A 12660-nucleotide genomic window follows, 5' to 3' on the forward strand; every position below is an offset into this window, starting at 1 on the left:
TATGGAACAGTGGGGCAAAGGTCAAACCCCGAGCACAAACTTCACATGTTGCTGTAACACACATGGAAAGTAGATACCAGAACAGGTTGTGCATTTGAATAAACTTTCCAAAGGGTATGTGTTGTGATATGACAATATCAGTCATTAATTTGTAATATTAGTCTGTCAGGCTTTTCCAACAATTTGCCAGAAAACCACAATGTTATGACAAATGGAAAGAAAATATGTGGTAAACATCAGGACATTCTGCATACATATGTAGAGGTCAGAGGTATGGCCACCATCTGTACTACCCTGCAGGTTGCAGTCCAGGTATGGCAATGTGTGACATGTGATGACAACTGAAACAATACACTGGTCCCGAGAGTGTAAGACAACAAAAAATTCATAAAGTTGTCAACCAATTGCATAGAGCAGTTATTGCACATCAGTAGCACCTTAAAGTTATGACAAATAGCGTAAGCAATGGTAATGTCACACAAAGAATGTGTCATAGTAGCACACCAAAAGAAGTTGTGTGTGTTGCACTTGCCATGGGTATGGTATGTCATGTCAACTGTCATGTTATTACAAGACGTGTCTCACAGTCCATATCTGATAAGGTGGCAACCACAATGTGTGTCACCTATGTGTGTGTGTGTTATGTAGACACGTGAAGGTCCTGTGACTACCTGCTACCTCCAATGACCCACATGTATATATATGCATGAATGTTAACTGGCACCTCCCAGATATGCTGGTACTGCTTAAGGCTGTGTCAACTGTAAGTATTGTGCAGTCTGTCATTGAGCCACAAACTGCTGTTAACACACTGCAATGGGCCATACAGTGGGCATGGAATGGTTCCAAAGTCCTGGCCTCATGCTGAATGCAGACAACAGTGTCAGTACACCATACAGCAAGGACATGGCTCCAGTATTCCCCCACATCACCACAAACCACATAAACACACAGATTGTGATGACAGATGTGAGTAGTCAGGATGTCAACAATGTTGCATTCAGGCAGCAAGTAGTGGATGATGCAGTGATGCAGCAGTAGCGTTGTCACTACACAGCAAAAGCTTCTCCGGTTTGATTCTTGGCTTGGATGCCTTCTGTGCGGAGTCTGCATTCGTCTGGGTTTCCTCCAGGTGCTCCAGTTTCCTCACACATTACAAGACATGTGTCTGGAGTGTTTCTCTCCGGTCCTCCCCTGAAAATTGTCTGCGTTCCAAGTCAGACTTTCCCTGCAAACAAATGTTAAATAAATAGTGGCAGTGGTCAGAAAATATTTGTATGTTTTTCACCACATAGGTAAAGGGACCACATCTAAACAAATGGTGGCCAGTACCTCTGAATAGTCCTCAGTCACTACAACCAATACATTAGCAGCATGGCTGGTCTGCTATGCACCTATGCAGACATCTGCAGAAACTGTAAAGGCTATGTTAACACCCACAAAGGTCAGCCATGGCCCTCAACACCTATTCCACACAGACAGTCTGTAATCAGTACTGCCCTACTGGTTACCAGTCACGTTGTCCACAGGTGTCTGTGGCATAACTCTGTGTGCATTAACGGCACAAGAGGCCTGCATTGCATATGAGATAGCCAAAACACATGCTCCAGAGTCAGATTTGGCTCCCAGAGGCTGCCCTGTGTCAGGACTACACTCCCCAATGTCAAGCACACTACCATGCATAGCCTCATCAACTGCATCAAGGTTCAATGAATGGGAAAAACAACATCTGTCATTTTTAATTTCTCCAAGTCTTTTTGGTTTCTAATACCATGATAGGAATGGACCCCATTCCTATGTCAAAGTATGATTAAAGTTCATGAAATTAGTATCGTTTCACTCTTCAATGTCAGACAAAAGTACTCTTCGCAGCAGCCACAATGTGCCCAGTAATGACTCCTTCTGCAATTTGTACAGTGTTACATGAATTGGTAACATATCTAAATACAATTGTAAATTATTTTTATAAGACCCGTTGTTCCTACTATTATAGGAACTGTCTGGATATCTTTCTTCCACATGGCTCTTGTTTCTGCCTGTAGATCCAGGTATTTTATAACTTTGTCTGTCTCTGTACGCAAGACACTGTAGGCACTGTGTGTGGCAATTTCATTGATCAGTGCTACTTTTGTCTTCTTTTCATGGACCACTATATCTGGTTTTCTAGCATCTATCTTTTGAACTGTTGGTATTGGGTGATCCCATCTGATATAAACTTCATCATTTATTATGATTCTTTGTGGCTCATGTTTCCAGTGTTTTTCAGCCACTTCGATACCATAATGTTTGCACAATCTCCAGTGTAACAGTCTCTCCACATTATTATGCCTTTCAGTATACATTCCCTCTGCTATTAGTGCGTCACAACCATCAACAATGTATGTGACTGTTTCCAATACGGTTTTACAAAACCTACATACGTCTGTTTCTCCATATTCAATGGACTTTGTAAACTAGCGTGTACGTAGCCCACTATCTTGGCTGCCAACATTAATCTTTCATTTCTTGGTTTGAATTTGCCTCTCCTTAACCATTCCTGTATTTGATCAACATGAGGCTCTTGCAGCTATATTTATGTTTTTTTTCCACATTTCTTGCCTTCTCATCTGGTCCTTCACCTTATATTCTTTATTTTGCTTTTTAGCACATTCAGTTGCTGCCTCGTTTTTATCCACTTCTGGTTTGAATTCCATTCCTGCTTGACATTGATATGCTTCTGCTAAATTAAGCAGAGACGTCATCTTAGATTTATTCTCCTCATGTTTCAAAACTTTCATTACATTTGGATCTTGTGAGGTCAGTAGATATGTGTGGAGTCCCACGGTTGCAGATCTAAGCATGTAATCAATTTCAAGGAGGCCCATCCCTCCTTCAGAATGGGGAATATATAATCTTGGTATACACTGATTTTTATAAATCATTTGGTGAGTATGAAGCATCCTTCTTGTTTTAATATCCAATCTATCCAACACTTGGGGCCAGTCAATCACTCCAAAACTATAAGTTAGGATAGGAAGAATACATTGATTTATAGCTTGGATCTTCTTCCTAGATGTCAATACTGTTCTCAGGATTAATTTAAGTCTTCTAAAGTGCTCCTTACTAAGTTTTATTTGCATTTGTTCATGTTTTATTGCTGATCCTTCATCAGTTCCTAAGTATTTATACACTCCCTCTTGCTCAAGTTCTTTTATATCACATTCTTATCACAAACTGATGTTTTCCTGGTGCTGCAGTTTTCCTTTTTTTAAAGGTTGCTTTTGCACATTTATCAAGACCAAATGACATTCCAATATCATCTGAAAAAGTTTTGACAACCTGGAGCTGTGCTTTCAATTCCTCATCTGATGAGCTATACAGTTTTAAATCATCGACAAAGAGAACATGAGAAGGGTCTATATTAGATGAACAAATGATTAAAATGTTGAGTACAACATGCTCGACACATTTTGATTGAACGGTCACCTAATCGAAAACTAAAAATCTTGAATACAACTAAATCAAAACATTTTGTTTGTCCCGCACCTTCCCTATACTAACATACAACACACACACATACAACAAATACATATAAATCCCTACATACTCACATAATTCAACAACTTTAAAACCTAAACACACTCTTCTGCTTTTAAAACAAATTGGGGGGGGCTTTGCCCCCCACACCCCCCCTAACTAATATACCAACTCCGAGATCGCTCTACATTGGGGAAAGGGCAATTTCTTGGTAATCACAAAATGAATACTTACACAAGTAAAGAATTTGCTTACCTAGCCATTCCAGACAGTGTAGCAGCTTTATGTCGCAAGCTACACTCACTACCTTGGCCAACTAAAACTTTTTGAAACTCCAGTTTTCAGCATTTGCAGATTCCGATTAGATGAACGATCGATCAAAGTGTGCAAAGCACGTTGTACTTGACATTTTGATCATTTGTTCATCTATTATAGACCCCATGAGAAGTCATTAGACTTTATTGTTTTCTATGAGCAAAATTGTAGCCATGGCCTAAGCAGTTAAGTAAACAGCTTAATGGATTAATGGCAAGGCAGAATAGCAATGGTGACAGAAAGTCACCCTGGAATATCGCCCTTTGAATTTTTATCTCTGGGATAATAATCTGTCCTTTATCATGGCTTAATTGCAAAGTGGTCTGCCATTGTTTCATGGTTACTGTAATGTAATCATTCAGGTGTAGGGTGTATCTTATACATTTTTAAGCATTCTTTTATCCATGAATGTGGGATACTATCAAATGTTTTTTTTACAGTCAATCCATGCCATACTTAGATTATTCCCCTTTTTAGAGTTCTCCACTATAACTTTATTTAACAACAAATGATCCTTTGTTGCATATGACTTTCTTTTATTGCCCTTTTGTTCTACTGCCATAATTGAGTTTTCTTCTAAATGACTATAAACTCTGTCGTTGTCAATTCCTTTGTATAGTTTATACGTCGTTGGAAGACAAGTTATTGGTCTATAATTTTTAGGGTAGCTTGCAGGTTCACTCTTAAGTAAGAGCATTGTTTTTCCTGTTGTTAACCAGTATGGTGTCTGTTTGGGGTCCTCATATAAATAGTTCTTACTCGTGGCTAAATCCTCATGCAAAGATGTTAATACCTTCAGCCAAAAGTTAGGTACTGCATCTGGGCCTGGGGTTTTCCAATTAGAGGCTTTTCTTAACTTTGTTTCAGTCTCTTTGGCTGTTACTTCATTCCATTTCATATCCTGTACCTTTAACCCTCTTATTCTTACTTTTACTTCTTCTATGCATTTAGTATATTTCTTATGTTCCACAGGATCTTAATAGATACTTCTCCAAAATGTATCTATTTCTACTTTTTTTTTGGTGGCCTTTCAATTCCTTTTACCCTATTTCCCAATTCTCGAAAAAATGTTTTTGGATCATCAATAAATTACTTATTTTATACTTTTCTTTTATATTTATCTTCGTATTTTCTAAGTCTTTCCACCTATGCTGACATTTTTAGTTTATTTGTGATAGTACACGATAGATACTGGTCTGTTCTAATACTGCGCATTGCTTTTATCACATCTATCTTTCTTAGTATTTTTGTTGATCTTTTCCCTCTTCTATAATCTTCTAACAATGACACTTCTTGTCTTAGCTGCTTTATGGTTTTCTCCATTCGATATTTCCATGATGGTATTCGCTTTCACCCCTTCCTTTCTCTCACTACCCTGTGTTCCTGTGGTAGAACTTTATCAGTTATTAATTTAGCAGCACAGTAATATATTCTGTTTATTTCTGTTATATCGTATGGATCTCTATGGACAGTCCTAATTACTAAGTTTATTTGTTTTATCAAACTTCTGACTATTCGGGTTTTATTAACCTTCTGCAGTCTATTTCTTTCATTGAGCTTGATATATCTGTCTGTCTATTAAATCATGCAACTCTTTTCTTAACTCATTTTCTTCCAAACTGAAGGCACATCCTTTATTTTCTGTTTCCTGTGGGCATTCTATAGAAGATTCTATAGCATCTTCCTGTGGCACATTCTCTTCAACTTCATCCTGTGCCATCCGTTGCTCTATCGTATGGGAACTCACTATCGCTCCTCAGCATCATCTGCATCAGAGTTTCCACAGTTTTCTTTCCTTCATTTTTTTGTCTAGCTTCAAATGAACATTTATACTGGTTTCCTGTGGAAGGCTCCAAAATATCTTGATATGGCACCTGACCAATTGCTTCCAGTTCCACTGGTTTCTCCTTAATTTGGATATCCATTGCTCTATCCTGTTGTGGTGCTTTCTGCATTCAATTTTCTACACTATATCCTTCTCTTTATAGCTGCTCCATAACCTCAGTTTCTATTTCTTTGACTTCTCCATCACTAATCTCTTTTTCTACTTTTCCTTTTAATCTTCTTATTTTTTGTATTGTAAAGTTTTGCATATCTGGATTCCTTTGCCTGCATTTCTCTTCAAATAACTTTGATGCTGCTCTTTTTGTATTGGTTAGTTTAGCTTTCTCCTTTGCATAAATATTATCATACTAAATCTCTTTTCCTTTCCACTGTCCATATTTCTTCATCACATGTCTCCTGATCTTCTTGCTTTTCCTTATTCTGGGGACTCAATCCATCATGCTGTGATGCAGTCTGTGTTAGACCCTCTACATTAAATCCTTCACTTCGCAGGCACTCCGTAACTTCACCTTCTATTTCTTAACATCCCTGGGGTTCAACCTGTGTCCATCAATGCCAGGAGCAACAGGTGCTGATCAGTGATTCTGTTGGGGATAAAGTAATGGCTACCCTTGTAAGGGACACAGGGCCAGCACTCTAGTAACCTCCACTGTATCTATGAACCTATGATCTTACTGAACACCCAGGTGACATGTATGAAAGCTAACTGGCTGTGTCAAGGGTGTGCATACAAGGTTATGCTGTCTGCCCCCATTGTCTCTCACACACTTGCATGCATACACACCTAGGTAAACATGCACATATACAGCTGTACTTTGGTGATGAAAGGTCTCTGTGTTTCCACTCTGCCATACTCAGCTTTGGTAATGGCAGCAGCTCCCCAGGATGTACAGACACCTGGAACAGAAACAGAATAAGGTCTGTAAGACAGCATTCAGTCAGTAGTACTAACAGCAATAAAGCATCATAGCACAAGGATACATACACTTCGAAGTGTACCCATGACAATTGGCAGCGAACAGCATCTTACACAACATAACAGTAGTACACTACACACTGGCATTACCTGTACTATATTCACCCTGTGCATCTGACACATATTAGCATGTCCCTGCATTGATGGTATGGATAACAGGGATGTGGCACAAGTATCATCAGATGCACAGGGTGTGGTGTGGGATTGTCAAAGGCCTAAACTGGGCCATACAGTTGACATCACATGTGTGTGTCTGGAGGAGTGTTGTTTAGCTGGGCCATGGAGAGGAGCTGTGTGTGTCTGGTGGTGACCTACAAAAGACAGTGATGTGTGAGTGTGTGTATGCACACAGTCAAGCCATGTGCTAGCCCTACACAAGGGTATGTTGGACAGCTGTGGACCGTAGATGGCAGGATGTACATTTCATGGTCTCTGGCCACAGACATGGGAACTGGTCCTGCCAGCTGTGTCACTGGCACCACCTTGCCCAAATACAGATGCGGTACTACTTCCTGATGGTGACCACTGTCTGCTAGGTCCATTTCCCTCACAGGGCTGGCCAGGACCATGTGCCCATGGCCTGCTATGTTGTGGTGTGGACAGTACCCTCCCTTCAGTAGTGCTGGTGGTACTGCCACTATGGGAGTGTAAATGTGCATGGCCACATGGGCTCTTAGCTGATGTTGTTGCTGACCTATATCCACATGTCTGATGCCCTACTCCCATCACATGTTCAAGCACAGACATTGCATGGTTAAGGACTGACAATGTCTCAGCCCACTGTCTATCCAAGACACCAGCAAAATGACGTACAGCATCATCAATGCCATGGAGGGTGTTACACATGCCAGGAAGTGTTGCATCCATGACCCTGAGTGTCTGTCAGGTGTACCGTTCACAACATGCCTGTGTCTCTGTGACTGAAACATGCATCCGGTGACACATGCTGTGACATCTCTGACAGGGGCTGGATAGGCAGCAGTCCTCCTTCGAACATCCCTGTCAATCTGCCTGTGGGGGACCTCACCAGCTCTCTGGATATGACTAGTGTCTACAGTCACAGATGCCATAGTCACCACACTACTCAGTTTTATGCCACCACCCTCCAACTGTCCGATATCTGTGGCTGCTGGGGACTGGGTATGTGTGGGCACACTGACCATGTGCAGAGATATTGGGAGTGGAAGTAGGATGTCAACCAATTGAACAGATTCATCCCCAACAATCCAACCTGTGCCTCACTATGGCCAGCATCATCATCAAAGTTTGATAAGACATTAACATCTGGTTGTGAGGGGGAGATACCCCAACTCCCATGTTCACCTGTGAGGGGAAGACAACATAAGTACATTACTTCCTGCACTATATTGTTTGCTAATACACACACACACACACACACACACACACACACACACACACACACACACACACTCACGTGGGGTGCCACAAAGGCATTATACAGACCACACCTTCTGACTGATGCCATGCATGACACACAATCAGACCACAACAGACACAATCTGGATAGGCCCTCAACAACATGCAGTGGAGCTAAGGCCAGTTAAAGTTGCTACTACTACATACTGAAACAGCTGGAAAGGCCGCAGAAATACCTCACTAAAAAAATCATAGGCCTAAAGCAGATGCCCTATGCTGACCATCTAAAAAAACTCCAGCTATACTCTCTGTCATATCGTCTACTCAGAGGCGATCTCTGCTTAACATACAAGACCATGTCAAACCCTGAGCTGTTGGACATGCTCCACTTAAAGAAATTCCAATCCTTCAGAGCCACATGCTCCAGGGATCTAAACCTTGTCATCACAATGAACAAAGCATGCTGGAGAGATAGGTTCCTGACCCAGAGACTCCCCATACTCTGGAATAGACTGCCCATACATGTCAAGCAGAGTTCCTCCTTGGCCCTCTTCAAAAGGAACCTTGATGATTGGATGGGAGATAGGAAATTCACCCTGGGGATCACTTCAGTCACCCTGTAAGACAGGGGTCCAGGGAAATAAATATTGTGGGAAGAAATATCCAGGGAATTGTTATGGATAGGCTTGTATAGGCCCTAGGGCTGATAGCCTAGTACCAACCTATGAACCTATGAACATCTATGAGATACTTGAGAAGTGGGAGTATGTGATGGACCTTCACCTAACACACAGTGCATCCAGATACACACTACTAATGTAACTTTGTATAGCACAGTGGCTACACCTATACAAAGCAACATGCCAATATGTTACAGCTCCTGCAAATAGGCTCATGTGATAAACAATGTGATGCACTACAGTGAACCCACATGCACATATTGCAATATAGCTAAGCTTAACAGTTGTGTGCATGGAAAACTGGCTGCCTTTAACATGCCTAGGGTATAGGTGAGCCACAACATGACATTTTCACACTCACCCATTCAGGTTGATGTTCCCCAGCCACACCAGAGGGACCTATGGAGTTGTGGGGGAGGGTTACTTTCAGTGCACACACATGTGGCAGTGGTACAGGATAATCTGTGCATTTATGAACATGTACAGTACAAGCTGTGATACTACCCAGATTGCTGACATTCACAATATGTGTGCACATGTGTGCATTACAAATCCCCACCCACAAATGCAGACTGACCTGACATATGCATACAGGTATGCAAAGGCTGCCACTATGAATGCTACAGTATTAATGTGATGCCCACTGGGGCCCTACCTTGATGCTCCTCAGCTATGGAATCTGTACCACTCACCTCCACGACATATGTAGTCATGCTTTCCTGGGAAGCGGTGGCTGAACCAAGGTTTGCAAGGAATTCGTCAGTGGCTGAGAGTGGTACTTGAGTAGCAGGCCCTCCACCTGTGCCAGCACAGTCCCTGGCCACAGCTGCAGCCCTTTGCAGTGCATTGTGGATGAGATCTGTGGCACGGTGTTGGACCTGTTCATAGGTCCTGTCCCGGTGAGCCACATTGTTGACATTTGCTACCACTTCTGCCCACAGGGCAGTGCGTTGCTGCTGGTTTTGTCAGCTCCTTCCCAACCTTACCTGGTGATGGAGTCTGAGGGCATCAATGATTGCAGCAGTCTCCGCTTCTGAGAAGGGCTGGTTCCACCTTTGGTACATACCACATGAAAGACATGAACAGGGCAACACATCACAGGACTGCATACATTGGCCACCATTATGTACAGACCCTACACATCCACTTTGCCAGCACTATCCACCACTAACACCCACATCATACCCCTGCCATCTATCAGCACTGCCTGTGTCTGGGTATTGGCAACATACTGGCTTTACAGCATGCGTTAGCCCCCTGAACCTGATGTTTCATGTCCCTACCAATGAGGACCATTATTGTGCATAATTCTCTGTTCATCATTCACATCACACAGTGCATGCAGCAGCTAGGGATGTCACAGGGGTTCCCCACCAGGGAATAGCAGGCCATCAGACATATACCACAAACCTATAGGCTATAAGGCCAAACTTCTACCCAGTTTCATGCATACTCCTCAGGAGTGACCTCACTCTAGCATGACAGGCAATCACGGACTCCGCATTGCTGGGACTCCTGCATGAGTGCAAGTCATGCTTTACTCTGTTAACACACACACATGCAACCTCCACCTGTTGAGTGACTTGAATTGGCCTTGTTGGCAGCTCAGATGTGTGTCCCATACAATCACCCTGCGGTGGAATGGGCACCCTGTCCACATCGGGCAGGGTAGCTACCTACACCTTTGCAGGTGTAACCTGGTCAAATGGATGGTTAACAGCACATACATCCTTGGGATTCCATCTGTGTCCCTGTTGGATGGGGACATCAGCTGCTGCCTAGCATGCACATGGGCTAACATGTGGTGTAGACATATGGCTGCTTAGGGTTCATAGCCTAGTAACCTTGTATGGTACTAGGAATACCAGAAATGGCCTGACTGCTGTGACAGACTGTGTTATTATGTGCCCCCACGCATCATTGCCATTGACTGCCGGGTGTCTTACATGGGCAGCGTTACAGTACCATGTCATGCAGCCTACATCCCACAAATAGATAAGTGCTACTACAGGTGCATGTGGACATTCCTGGAACATCTGAGCTACACAATAACAGACAGCAGTGCATATGTGTTGTAGGGTGACCTCCTCATAGGTGTCTGACATCTGCAGTACCTGGATGTTTGCGGAATGTGTACATGTGCCTGATAGATGTAGGACCCCCCCCCCCACCAGACAAATATGTATTTCCAGACACCAGTTGGACAATATGTAATGGTGGTCCACATAGTTTTTGGAATGTGTCTGTGACATGCCAGACCCCTGGGGACAAAGTAATGGTACATGAATATCTGGTACTGTATCCATTCCCTTACATTGTATGCTCAGTATGTAAACACTGCTGCTTAGCCAGAGCCAGTATCCCTCACTATTAGTACTTATACCCTGCTGTCCTGCTGCAGGACCTCCCCAGGTATGCTAGCCATAGCTGTTAGGCAATCAAATACAGGTGTGGAGTACACACTGACCTAGTCAGAGTATATCAGGAATAGTCAGGGAGCCCGGGACAGTCTGTGAAATAATCCAGTATGACATTGGCAGACTGAGAGGAGCTCAATGATGGTACATGATGTGATATGCCAGCTGTATCCACCAGTGCAAACTGTCAGTGTGATCCCCCTGTACTGGTCCAGTAATCAAGGAGCCTCAATCCTCACCACTACCACCATTGAGGGACTGAGGGATGTACACAATGGGAGGATGACAAGTCCACACAGAGTAAAGTACAATTACCCTTCAGACACACAGAGATCACAGTCAGTCTGGGGCTGGTTTCTCCCTCTCTCTTCAGATCCCCAATAAAACTCCAAACTGGCACAGCTATATGGTTAACATCTCAGCAGAGCGGTCAAGCAAAAACATCCATCACCCTCTCTGTCCAACCAGTGCTTCATGTCTCTGCCCAAGTAGCTGACACACACACTTTGAGATTTGATTTATGAATCACACACGCACACTCCTGGGAAAGGCTGGCACAGGTTTACTAGCTATGGCCCATTCTGCCTAGACTTGAAGGTAGTTCTGACTGCCACAATCCAGCACTTTATCAGCTAGTGTAAGGCCCTTACTTGCCAAAGGGTGATGAATCCTAGATGTGCCTATTAGCCAAATGGTAAATGTGACAACCAAGGTTATTGGAGTGGGCTATACAGTGTCACCAAATACATATGCAAGTACTCTAGGAACTTATTTAGTTCTATACAGACCAGACAAAATTACTAGGTTTAACTTTATTTAATAATAACTAATAAAGGAACAAGACAATACTCAGTCAATGCAGTAACTACAGAGTTCAGACTCACAGGGAATAATTTAAGACAACATTGCAGGACAGTCTGAAATAAATGCAGCAAACATCTAACATAATAGTTTCATAGATTCATAAGATAATACTAGGCTATTAGCCCAGAGGCCGTTATAAGCTTAGTCAAGAATTTCACCCATGTTCCTTCATAGTCAGCAGCTGTTTCCCCTGTCCAGAAGGGACATAATTGGGATCTCAGGGGTGTATTTTCTGTTTCCCATCCAGTCGTCCAAGTTCCTCTTAAAGAGGGCTAGAGAGGTACTCTGCTTGACATGGAGATGGAGTCTATTCTGCAGATGGGGGACTCTTTGGGACACAAATCTATCCCACCAACAAGTTCTATTCTTGTCACCAACCAGGTTTAGGCCTTGCATGCAGGTTGCACAAATGGAGTTTGTGTTACGGATATGCAGCAAATCCATCAACGCTGGGTTGGAAATGGTCTTGTATGCCAGACACAGGTCACCTCTGAGCAGTCTGTGTGAGACTGAGTAGAGGGATAGGGCTTTTAGCCTATCTGTATAGGATAGGTGTTTGAGATCATGGATTTTCCTGGTCAGGAACCTCTGTGGTCTCTCCAACTGCTGCATGTGCTTGGCATTGTACTCAATAATGGGTCTGATAAGAGAGGAGTACAGGGATGTTATA

The 12660-nt window shown here is 42.8% G+C and overlaps 1 protein-coding gene across 1 annotated transcript in view; it reads left to right on the forward strand.

The window, feature by feature from the left end:
* Nucleotides 1-12660, forward strand: part of CTNNA3 (catenin alpha 3) — a 2496777-nt gene that overhangs the window by 897600 nt on the left and 1586517 nt on the right. The window lies entirely within an intron of this gene.

This window comes from Protopterus annectens, chromosome 14.part0 (genome assembly GCF_019279795.1).
Source record: "Protopterus annectens isolate FY-2018-M chromosome 14.part0, PAN1.0, whole genome shotgun sequence".
Lineage (NCBI taxonomy): Eukaryota > Metazoa > Chordata > Ceratodontiformes > Protopteridae > Protopterus > Protopterus annectens.